This window comes from Staurois parvus, unplaced genomic scaffold (genome assembly GCF_062004578.1).
Source record: "Staurois parvus isolate SC_StPar_1 unplaced genomic scaffold, SC_StPar_1.0 ptg000133l, whole genome shotgun sequence".
NCBI classification, from domain to species: domain Eukaryota; kingdom Metazoa; phylum Chordata; class Amphibia; order Anura; family Ranidae; genus Staurois; species Staurois parvus.
The window spans coordinates 2,821,234-2,834,031 of record NW_028317929.1 but is presented as its reverse complement, the minus strand read 5'-3'; positions in this window follow the sequence as shown (position 1 = coordinate 2,834,031).

The following is a 12,798-nucleotide window of genomic DNA, read 5'->3' as shown; positions in this document are numbered from 1 at the left end:
AATGACATACTTTCATATTAATTGTTCCTCTGTTACCCAGCACATTGTAGAAATGGAATATTGTGACTCATAGTGAATCACTAGCACATATTTCACTCAGTAAGTCTGTGTTTATTAAGAATTGTAGGAATATGACTCACTGAAGTGACCAGCTAATAAATACACATCTGCCATTTTTGGCCATAGATAAATTGTCTTCTTTTCTAATTACACATGAATGTAACACCAACCCGTGTTTTCAGGATTATCTCACAAAGTGTTTACATGGTCTTAACAAACCACTAACACTTTAGGAAAGTTTTCCCATTGTTGAAAATGATAGCATTAAGCCTATTTTCCTTTTATTTTTAGTGAGTAATACTAAGCTTACAGCAGCAGAAAACAGTTTTCTGTCCATTGGTGCTTACCAAATGTATCCTTTTATACCTGACATATTCACTGATTTTAGAATTCAGTAATGACCTTAGGGGCCATTATTAAATAAATCATGTCACCAGAACATTCATAATAAAAACAATCTTTTCATAAGATTATTCTGTATGTGCATATATATATATATATATATATAAATATATATATATATATATATATAAAAATGAAGACAAAAAGTCTTCCTTATATAGACCTGCAAAAGCCCTTAGACTGCTGCTGGGAGCCACTATCTTGGATGTGATAGCGGACTCAGAGCTGTCACTCAAATGACACCCTATTGCAGCCTTTCTCAACCAAGGTTCCATGGAACCCTATTGTTCCTCCAGAGGTTTCTAGAGGTTCCTTAAAGGAGTATAGCCAAAGCTGTTTTGGCTATACTTCTGTAGGTCACTGGAGTGCTGTCCGTTCTGTGACCCATTGGAGGGGCAAACCAGAGAGCCAGTGACTTACAGTCATGACTCTGCTCAGAGCAGAGGGGAGAACAGGGAGATCAATGGTGTTTGAGCACTCATTTCTCACTGCAAAGATGGAGGAGGACAGATGAAGCATCGGATTGATGCTTCATTCACCTAGGTGAGTCCATACTTCTCTTTTAAAGAGCAATTTTTGCCTCTCAGATAAGTTCCCATTGATGACAATTATGTTTTAGACTATCTGTGATAGTACAGTGAGCTATAGATATAGTATTTATTAGCAGGTTTTCTGTGAGATGAGAAAGTTTATTCAAGGGTTCCTCCAAAGTTTGATAAAGGCTGCTTTATAGTATTCCAATTCACTCATGCTTCAGGTAAGTTTACTTGGAGAGGTGTTGTCAGGAATGGACTCAGCACTGGTGGTGGGACTCACCTGCCGTGTGGGCTGCAGTACCAGTGCTGACCAGCGGGTGCTCTCAGCAGCCAGAAGCTGACTCTAGCAGTCAGCCAACACCTGGGGCTGATTGCAGGAAGTGTATTTAAGCAGGACCAGGCCTGTGATCAGGGCCTTGGTGTATTGTTTCCCATGAGCCCCTGTACCTGGTATCATGTGTTCCTGTTCTGCTGACAATCTGATTTGTTGCTGACCCTGCCTGATCCTGACCTCTGCTGACTTCTCCTTTTGAACCCCTGGCTTGCCTGACCATCCTTCTGCCTAATCCTCGGTACCGCGCTGCCCGCTACCTGCTGAACCTGGCTTGTGACCCCGACCATTCTCTGCTTGCTCCTCCTGTACCACGCTGCCCGCACGATACCGACCCAGGCCTATCTGACTACGCTTACTTCACCCGACGATCCATCCATCCCGCACGGATCACCTTTAGTAAGTCTGCCTGCCTCTTCCCATCAGACTCCGTTCCTGCACTCCCCTGCCAGTACTCTCTATCACAGCCGGATGCACTCAGGGGTCGTGACCTGGTTCCAGTCTGCACCAAGTCCATCCCCACCATCAGGGGCCCTGGTGAATAGCAGGCTGGGACTTAGACCCCGCTCCCTGAGGAAATCCATGCTGTGGGCTGCTAGAGACACTGCCAGGAGGCACCTGACAGTACCTTACGGCCTGCCTGACCATTTCACCTCTCCAGCCCTGACCACGCCTGTATTCCTGAAGCCTGTTACTTCCCTGTGTCAGTCCACACATTTCTGGTCATACCTGGATCCCTGACAGGTGTATGGAGATGCAGAAATGATGGGTCACCACAGACAGTAATTAGACAATCCCTAAAGAGAAGAGGGCTATGACATGGCAGGAAGGAATGGGTTTTGCTAGGTACTTGACTAGTCAAGTTTGCTAACAGGTTTTAAAGCATGTTAATACAAAGTAATTTATGATAAAGAAAACACTACAAGTACACATCTAACCTTTTTACTTTTCTGTGCTTGGACCTGCAATTTTTAAGTTGGCGACAGGATGTCTTCAAATACTAATGCTTTTAAATCCAATTATTCCAACTCAGTTTTACAAAGTTTAATTATATTCTTCAGGATCTGGCATTTTGCAAGCAATACAGTAAGAGCGAAAGCAAAATTACAAAGAGGAACTGTTGATTTTAATCAGGATCTATTTCAGATAAGGTTACAGATATATTGATGTATAATGTCTTCAAATCAAGATTATAAAAAAAAAATAGAAAAAAGAACAGGACGGGCAAAACGAGACAATCCAAACCACATTTTTATCTTGAACTCAGAGGTTATCAAACCAAATCTTCATGATGCAAGTTATTTCAGTTAGAAAAAAGAATTTCTCATTAGAAGACAGATGAACCAATAATCATCCGAAATAAATATTTTTATATTAATGCCTGATTCATTTTAAAAGGTCATTTCACCAAAATGTGATATTTAGTTATAAGTGGTACCTGTTAGGCTGAGTCAGCCCATGGCTTCTTATATGTCTTGCAACAGTGAGACCTCCCTGGCATATTTGCCTAAACTGTTTCTTCCCACCCGAATGTTCTAGGTGTACTCCCACCTTTACATGTTCTAGCACTTCCTGTGCTTCTAAAGCTAAAAATAAATACCGTAAATAAATAAAATTAAGTACAGGGATTAGGATCTCCTATAGCCATAGCTGGTGTCCAGTCCCAGGAACTCAAGTGCAAAGATCTTTCTAATAGAGTTTCCCAATATTACATTTCTCAGGTGTTAAATTCTTCAGCATTTACTAAAGACTGGGATTTCAGTTTAGGGTGGACTCAGTTTTTAGTGGCCACTTCTTCCTGATACAGTGCAACAAATGGTGCTAGTTCTTACCTCCATGATAATTGTAACACCAACAGAAAAAAATGATATAGTTCATCGAAACCAGAGCTTACAATTTATTGTATTGTGTTTATTAGGTTTTAAATTGTTTCAATATCATATTTGTCCTGAGTTTAAAATATCCAAACAACGCCCTGAGACACTCACTGCTGCAGTCACAATGATCCCCAAACCTAATACTGACGATACCACCTGGTCCAAATATAGGCCAATCTCAATACTGAACCTAGATATTAAAATCTTGGCAAAAGTTCTGCCTGCCTCAACCCACTCATCGGTTTGCTGATACACAAAGACCAAGTTGGATTTATCCCCTCTCGTCAGGCAGGGGATGATATAGGCTGTGCAATACTACTAGCTTATACTGCCCGAATACGTCAAATTCCCTCTTGCTTTATCTCTCAAGCATACGCAAAGCATTTGACACCCTCTCCCAGCCTTACTTGCACAATGTTCTACATTGCTGGGAGTTTGGAGTTCACTTTACAAAATGGATTTCTGCTCTATATACTAACACTAAAGCCTTTGTGTACTACTCGGGCATCCACTCAGATCTCTTTCCCATAGAATGAGGTACTCGTCAAGGCTGACCCTCCTCTTTACTTCTTTTTGCCCTAGCGATCAAACCCCTAGCTCAACTTATTCTCACTAACCCTGACATTAAAGGTCTGGACATGGGCGGTCACCAGCATAAACGTTGTCTCTTTGCAGATGACGTCTTAATTTTCATGACATCCCGAATGATTTCCACCCCCAATTTGCTTGACATACTATCTCATTTTGACAAAGTATCTGGATTAATGGTTAATCCACAAAAATCATCAGCTCTCAATATATCCCTACCACCTTCTTTACTAGCTCAGCTACAAGGCACCCTCCCTTTTCCATGGGCCAATGCATTAATTTCTTACTTCGGCATCAAAATTACAGCAAACCCCTCAGACTTATATGCAACAAACTATCCCCCATGTTATCCCTCCATGTTATCTCATCTACACTTCTTCCTTGGGTCAGCTAATAGCTTCCCATGGTTTCCAATACCATTGCTATGCTGATGACACACAAATCAATCTCTCTACTCCTCAGCTCACTCCATCAGTTTCCTCACGTATAACTGATTTACTAACAGACATATCAGACTGGATGTCACACCACTTCCTAAAACTTAATCTATTCAAAACTGAGCTCATAATATTTCCTCCCCCACGTGCCTCTTCCCCTGCTTTCTTGGTCAGGATCAATAGCACCGCTATCAACCCATCCCTGCATGCCATGGTGCTAGGTGTGACCCTGTATTCTGAACTATCCTTTCAGGCCCACATCCAATCCCTGTCCAAATCAAGCCGCCTCAACCTCCGCAACATCTCCAGAATATGCCCCTTTTTAACCAATGATACCACAAAGCTCCTAATTCACTCCCTGGTTATCTCTTGCCTCGACTACTGCAACTCGCTCCGCATTGGTTTACCTTTACATAGGCTATCCCCCTTCAGTCCATTATGAATACTGCTGCCAGGCTCATCCACCTTACCAACCGTTCAGTTTCTGCTACCCCTCTCTATCAATCCCTCCACTGGCTTCCACTCGCCCAACAAATAAAATTAAAAATACTAACAACTTACAAAGCCATCCACAACCCTGCCCCCAGCTACATCACCAACCTGGTCTCAAAATATCAACCAAACCGCTCTCTTTGATCCTCCTAAGACCTTCTGCTCTCTGGTTCCCGTGTCACCTCCTCCCATGCTCACCTCCAGGACTTCCCCCGAGCTTCTCCCATCCTATGGAACTCCCTACCCCAATCTGTCCAGCTGTCTCCTAATCTATCCACCTATAGACGATCCCTGAAAACCTTTCTCTTTAAAGAAACCTATCCTGCTTCTACCTAATAAATGACTATTTATTTCTTCCATCAGCTCATCCCCCCACAGTTATTACCTTTTGTATCACTCAACCCTTCCTCCTAGATTGTAAGCTCTAACGAGCAGGGCCCTCTGTTTCCTCTTGTACCAAATTGTATTGCAACTGTAATGTCTATTTTCATTTTGTAAAGTGCTGCACAAACGGTTGGTGCTATATAAATCCTGTATAATAAGAATAATAATAATCTTACAAACCTAATGTCAAAATGGTTATCCCTAGCCTTGGCCTGGCTGGGCAGAATAATATTTCTATCTTTTCAAGGTCCCACCCATACAAGTTCCATCTCATTTCATGTGCATTCTGCAATGCAGGGCTTCAGATTTTGTCTGGGGTAAACTTAAACCCTGTCTTCCCAAAACTACTCTATATACCCCCAACTCAGTGGAGGACTCAGCATGCCCAACTTTTTGAAATACTATTATGCTGCACAATTAGCGCAGCTCCCTAAATATCATGGCATTAAGGAAACTCCACTGTTGGTTGCTCTCAAATCTGTGGATAGCGACCTCCTCTCTACAGCGAACCTCTCATGGATAGAGCCATTATCCCGTAAACTTATTGTGAACCCTGTCAAACATAGCCTTGTCATTTGGGATAAGCTTAAACATAGCTATGGCCTCCAATCCTCTCATAATCCGTTACTTTCTTTTCTTCGTAATCCATCCTTCTACCCAGCTTGGTCCTCACCTTCTTCCTTTACAGTGTGGTCCATGGCAGGACTCCTCTGGACCCACCACCTTTTCGCTGCCAATTCTTCCAAACCATTTACAACCCTATGCGAGACCCACGGCCTTCCTTTGACTTAATTATTTAGTTATTTGCAAATCAAACACTTCTTAATTTTTCATATACCCCTGGCCTCCTTAACCTCAAGTTTTTTCAGCTTTGAAGAAGCTTGTAAGACTGATCCTCATAGACGGGGACTTATCTCGGAACTTTACGCACTTCTTTTTAGAGCCCTTATTGACAACACCCCTGCCTTAAAGTAGTAAATGGGAAAGGGATCTTAACATTACACTAGACCATGCTGCTTGATACCGTATCTGGGAGGCAACCAAATCATCTTTCCCTAACATAGAGGCACTGGAAACCAACTACAAGGTGCTAACCAGATGGCACTTGGTCCCACATATGGTGGGAATGCCCCATAGTATGGACCTTTTGGTCTGAAGTGTTTCATATCCTCTCAATGCTCTTTGAAACACCACTGGCACCTGACCCTACTGTGGCTCTCCTGAATAACAAACCATTGGGTCTTACCCACTACCAATTCAAACTTTTACTCCAAGTCACCACTGCTGTTAAACAGACCATAGCAAGGGCTTGGAAGTCTCCCTCATTGAGTATCTTAGCAATGAAGCACAGGATTATTAAGGCGATGACTTATGCCAAAACTGAAGCAACCTTTTTGGACAAAGTACCCTCCTATGAAAGACTCTGGATACTCTGGGTCACATGCTTCTTGACCTCTGTTTTTGACGATACTCTACTGCTGCCCTGACAGCTCAGCCACCACCTAGATGACCCAAGTCACTCCTGCTGTTGGTTGTCATGGCCCCTCCTAGGGGACTTACCTTTACCTTTATCACCCCCCTCCCCCTTTCACATCCCCCACCCCCCTCTTCCCCCTCTTTGACTCCTGTTCTTCTATCCCATATTCTTTATACAGATTTGTTCATGCAGTATCTGGGTACTTCCCTTGGTGGGAGTATAGTGTTATAGCCCTCTCGTCCCACCGGAGGTGGGCACTCATATACCCTAGAGAAGGCGATTTACTTTACTTTATCAAACTAAATTCTGGACACTCGTGCCACCAGCTTGTCTTGTCAAAATATTTTGAGACATTTCTCGCCATGTCTAAACACCCTGTACCATGTATTGTCATCAAATTTACCAATTACACTGCATCAATATTTCTTTTCACATATCTGATCGATAAAAGAAGTGAGATGAAACATGATAAGAAAAATTGACATGTTCATGGCAGACATTTGTTCCATATATATATATATATATATATATATATATATATATATACATATATATCAGTGATAGACCATCCTGAGATGCTATCCAGATATAACAATATATAAAAACCATACCTGATAATCTATAGATTGAGTTTCATAAAAAGACACCACTTGTGGTAAACCTTCTTCAGTGCCAAGATAAAGTCTACAAGAACTAATGATATGCTTTAGAATTTGCATATTAGGAATTTATCACACAATACAGATTCTTTCCAAACCAGTTCCTGAAAGAGCAATAGAGACAGAAATTCAATATGTAAAATGAATAATACCACTACTGTAAACTACCAAAGCTAAAAATGAGTAATATTACCCAAGGCACACCCCTGGGTTTTGGGATTTCACAGACTCGTTTCTTGTCAGAACTAATATGAAGAAAAATAGTGTAATTTAACTTGGCATTAGTTTGTTTAATAGGCGCAAGATACCTGTAACTTAAACGTCATGTGTTATAAATTGTTATTTCTTAAATGTGCAGTTTTCATATACTTGTGCTATAAAAGTGACAGAAAAAGTCTGTTAAGAAAAATACTTTAAAATGGGCAAATCTAAAAAAAAAAGGCTAGATGTTGCAGGTAATGTTTAGGGGAGTGGGTTGTAAAGCATAGTAAATCAAGCCTTAAGTGTACAGAACCATGAGCTCAGTATACTCTTTCAAGCTAGGTGTGTGGTGGGAGATTCGCAGGGATCAATGTACATCAGTCTTCTCCTTTGTACTCCCTTGTGTACATGGCCTGAAGATAGAAACGGTATAACAGTTTAATAAACAATGAAACATCCTAAAAAGTCATAGTTCCTCCAAATACATTAATGTTTAATAAAAATTCTTGAGTAAAAGCATCTGAAATGAATGTATACATGTCAAACTCTCCTTCTATAAGCAGCCAGTTCAACCTATAGTTGATAATGTCAATGTAATAAATTATCGATTGTAATTTAATTTACCAACATCCTCTGTATAAGATCAAAAAGGCTAAGAATTACATTTTCAAAGAGTTTTTTCTATGGTAAAACTGCCTTCCTATAAAGGTTTCAGATCTCCATTATATTATGGATGGATTCCAGGCTACAGCTAACTCATATAAGCAACAACACAAACCTTGTTGGGTAATGTGATTTGCAATTTTTAAAAGGATACAGTTCACCCACCCACAGGCACATTGGTGTCAATCACTGCAGATTTTCTTTCTTTTTTTTTTTCATTTTAGTGGAGAAACAGTAACTGAGTGGCTTAGTGTTGAAGAAGATTAAAGCGTTTGTAAAGGGTCAGATTATTTATTTTTAAAAAACAAAGCATGTTATACTTACCTGCTCTGTGCAATGGTTTTACACAGAGCAGCCCTGATCCTCCTCTTCTTGGGTCCCCCACAGTGATTCTGGCTCCTCCCCCTGCTGATTTCCCCAACATCAAGCTGCTTGCTCTGGGGGCACTTGTGTGTGCTCGCTCCTGAGCCATCTCTGTTTGTCTATGAGACATGCAGAGCAAGGCTTGGCCCTGCCCCGTTCCCTCCTCACTGGCTGTGACTGACAGCAGCGAGAGCCAATGGTTCCTCACTGCTATGTCTCAGCTCAGGAGATACCCAGAAGAGCTTCTGCTCTCGTGCACATCTCTGGATCAGGCTCAGGTGAGTATTCAACCACTCTAAGATAAGACTGACATCTTAATGTCATTGTGCCCTTAGTTTATTTCAGTGGGTTTAGAAGTTGTTCAGAGGTGGGCTCTGAGGAAGAGGATAAGTCCTCAAAACACATCAGCCTGTTGAAGTTCCATCGTTCTGTCACTTGATGTTTGGGGACTGTTTGTGCTGTATTCAAAAGATGAACATGTACTTTTATTCATTTTGTGAGTATAATACTTACCTTTTTATTTATTAAAGCTAATTAAAGGATAATGCACTAGGCCAGTGCGCCCTCTGTTTGTTTATTATGGCTATTGTGTTCTTCCAGTGGGGATCCTTCCTAGCTGGCAGAACACAATGATTACTGCTAGTAACTATAGCTGCTGGCAGTAATCGCATGTCAAAAATCTGACAGCCTCGTTGCACCCAAGTCGATCAATGGATCCTTGCTGAACTGGCCGAGTTGGTCCCTGCTGAACTGGGCAAGATTCCATCCATCCATGGTCAGCTTTAAACTGGCCATAGATGGGTAGAATTTCAAACAAAAATACTTAGGAAAATAATGTTCTAAGAAAGTTTGTTAATTTTTCTAATCAATAGTGGGTTAAATCAACGCTCTTTTTTTTACCACAATAACAAAAACAAATTAAAAAGAGCAGGATGAAAACTTTTTCTCGAACAAACAAAAATCTAACAGTGTATATGCTTTTCACTTGTAAAGTCCACTCATTCTAAAATAAAATGTTAAAAGCAAATTAAATTTTTATAATGACATTTGAATGTTCGGAAGAGACTTTTCCTAACAATTTTCATTTGAAATTCTATCCATCTATGGCCAGCTTTATGATAAATGTTGGTACTCATCAAACTTCACCAGATAATTTTTCTGTCCTCCTCTAAATGCTAAATGTCAAATGAAACTTTGTTGTAATTAGCTAAATACATTCCATATGCATCAAAACCAAAGGTGTGTAAAGGTGTGTAAAGGTGTGTAAAGTCTTAGGTTGGGTTCACACTGTTGCACTGTGCATGTATCAGAGTGTGTGTTACTGCATCTCATGAAAACACAGATTTATCATGTTGGTGTGCTGTGCTGCCATTCATTCTTAACCTCCCTGGCGGTATTCCCGAGTGTAGCTCAGGGTAAAGTTTCAGCATCACAAGTGGTAACCCCGAGCTACACTCAGGAATACCCTGCAGAGTTGCTCTGGGATCCCTCTTGCACTTACCTTGTCCTTCGCTCCCACGATGTCCCCCCTGCAGCATTTCCGGCCATCTCCTCCATCCGATGCCGGCATCCGTCTTCTGGGTTCCGGTCCCTGCGAGCGTTGGGACCTACAGGGGACGGAACTGGCGGGAAATTTAAAAATGCTAAAAAGTGACATTCACTAAATACACTAAAATCACATAGTATAACTTTACTGTATCAAAGCATTTCACATACATTTTGTCCCTAGTGCTTTGTCCTGTGCCCTGTCTGCATTTTTACTGTTCTTTCTGCCGTGAAACTGAGAAACGTCCATGGCGTCCAAAAAGCGTCCCTTTAGGTCAAAAGCGGTTTTAGACCAGCTAGAGAACAGTGATAGTAAATTAGAACTACTTGCAGAATTGAGTGATAATAATTTGTGGGGAAATTCGTCATCAGACACTGAAAATGATTTTGCAACTAAGCTCAGCGATGTGCGAACTTGGCGCTCTATTTTAAATTTCAGTGTTTTTGGTTGATTACATTATTGAATTAAATGTATTATTATATTATTATTATTTTTTATGATTATGTATGATATTACAATTTATGATTTCGTGTTTCAAATTTTATCATACCCGGGATGTTTACTAGACTCTTGTTCAGAACAGATTCCAGTGAGTTATTCCTAAAAATTACAGGCCTACAATAAAAAACTACATATTTCCATGCAAAAAAATGTACCGCTTTGAGCACAGAAATACTGACATAATCAGACCACTAGGGAGGTTAACACACTACCATGCATTGTGGTGCACTGTGTTATAAAAAAAAGTACATGCAACTTTTTGGTGCATTAGACAGGACAAATGAATGGGCTTCCTTAGCACAACATACAGCATAACACACATCAATGTGTTAGTGCACAACACCAGTGGGGACCCAGCCTCACAGTGTGTTTTCTTTAAAAATCAGTCACATCCTGAATAGAAAAAAGCGTATCACCTACTAGCAGATCCAGAATGGAATCCTTGCTATCCATGGAGAAGCAGTGATCTTTTTGCAGACGTTTGACATGCCTGGGCTTGGCTGATTGCAGAGCTATATATAGCTTGGTGTGTACAAAGGAGCATGGGGGAGCTCTTGTCCATAATGGGCATGGTATTGACACAGCTCCAGATGATCCACATTGGCTCACAAATGATATGATCCAGAAATATTTAGACAGAATAAAGGTGAATAAAGCACCTGGACCAGATGTCATACACCCACAGGTCTTAAAAGAATTGAGCTCTGTCATTTCAAAGCCATTGTTTCTAATTTTTTGGGACTCTTTAATGACTGGCATAGTACCACTGAATTGGCGTAAGGACAATGCGGTGCCAATATTTAAAAAGGGATCAAAATCTTTACCAAGTAATTATAGACCTGTTAGTTTAACTTCTATAGTTGGGAAGATACTGGAGAGTTTAATAAAAGACCACATAGATGAGTTCTTGCTGGAAAAAAATATTTTAAGCAACAGACAGCATGGATTCATGAAAGAGAAGTTGTCAAACAAATCTGATTTCTTTTTATGAGGAGGTGAGCAAAACCCTGGGCAGAGGGGTGGCAATGGACGTAGTATAGTTAGATTTTGCAAAAGCATTTGACACAGTTCCCCACACATGGCTAATTTGTAAGGTAAAGTCTACAGGTTTGGAAAAATCTATATGTAAATGGATAGAAAACTGGATGAAAGATCATATTCAGAGCATAGTGGTTAATGATTCATACTGTGAATGGTCTAGGATTGTCAGTGGTGTACCCCAAGGTTCAGTGTTGGGACCCTTACTTTTTAATATATTTATAAACAATATAGGGTCTGGGATTACAAATACAATTTCAGTCTTTGCAGATGACACCAAGCTGTGCAGTGGAATAACGTCTTTACCAGATGTCTCCAACGTACAAGCCGACCTCAATGCACTGTTTAATTGGGCAACTATGTGGCAAATGTGGTTTAATTGTGAATATGAATATGCTAATACCAATATTCCCAAAAGTATATATCACACAAATATATTTTAAAAAAAATCCAAAAAAATAGGAAGTACAATTAAAATATAATATTATAAAAAGTCACTCTGTGCCAACTTCAATCATCAATCTTCATATTCAGCCTTTCAATGGGTCACAAAGAAACATAAAACGAAAAATCACATTCCCTGATTCCTCCATGTCTCTGAGAGGTTTGGATATTCTGATAAAGGCTATTTTAAAGAGGCATCATGATGTAAGCATATTCAATAAAGTATTTTAAATTGTATATGCGGGTTTACACTATGATTTATTCTATATATGGTGGGCATCAGTGGATTGGTGGAGGTTGTTGATTATACTTGAAAGCTGCTATATCTGGATGACATCTTGATCTGATCCATGAGGCTGTGATGATCCTGTGGTTGAAGCAGAATTTGTGTTAAAACCCTCGCCGGGAGGTGTAAAGGCATATTATTTACATATTTTTTGGTAAGGGTATTCACTGCTTACACCATAGATGTGGACACAGTGTTTCACAGGCTGTTTTTGGATGTGATCACGCATGGTTGCTTGCTTTTATCACATCTGTTTTATTTATATTTTATTTAGGATAATGCACTATGTGATTTTTCTTATTATGTTGAGGTTTCTTTGTGAGCCATTGAAAGGCTGAATATGAAGACTGATAATTGAAGTTGGTTATTTATTTTAATTGTACTTCCTATTCTTTTTTTGGATTTTTTTTTTTTAAATATATTTGTATAATATATACTTTTGGGAATATTGGTATTAGCATATTCATATTCACAGTTTTTTACAATTTTTGGGGGAAAGTGTATCTTTATGCT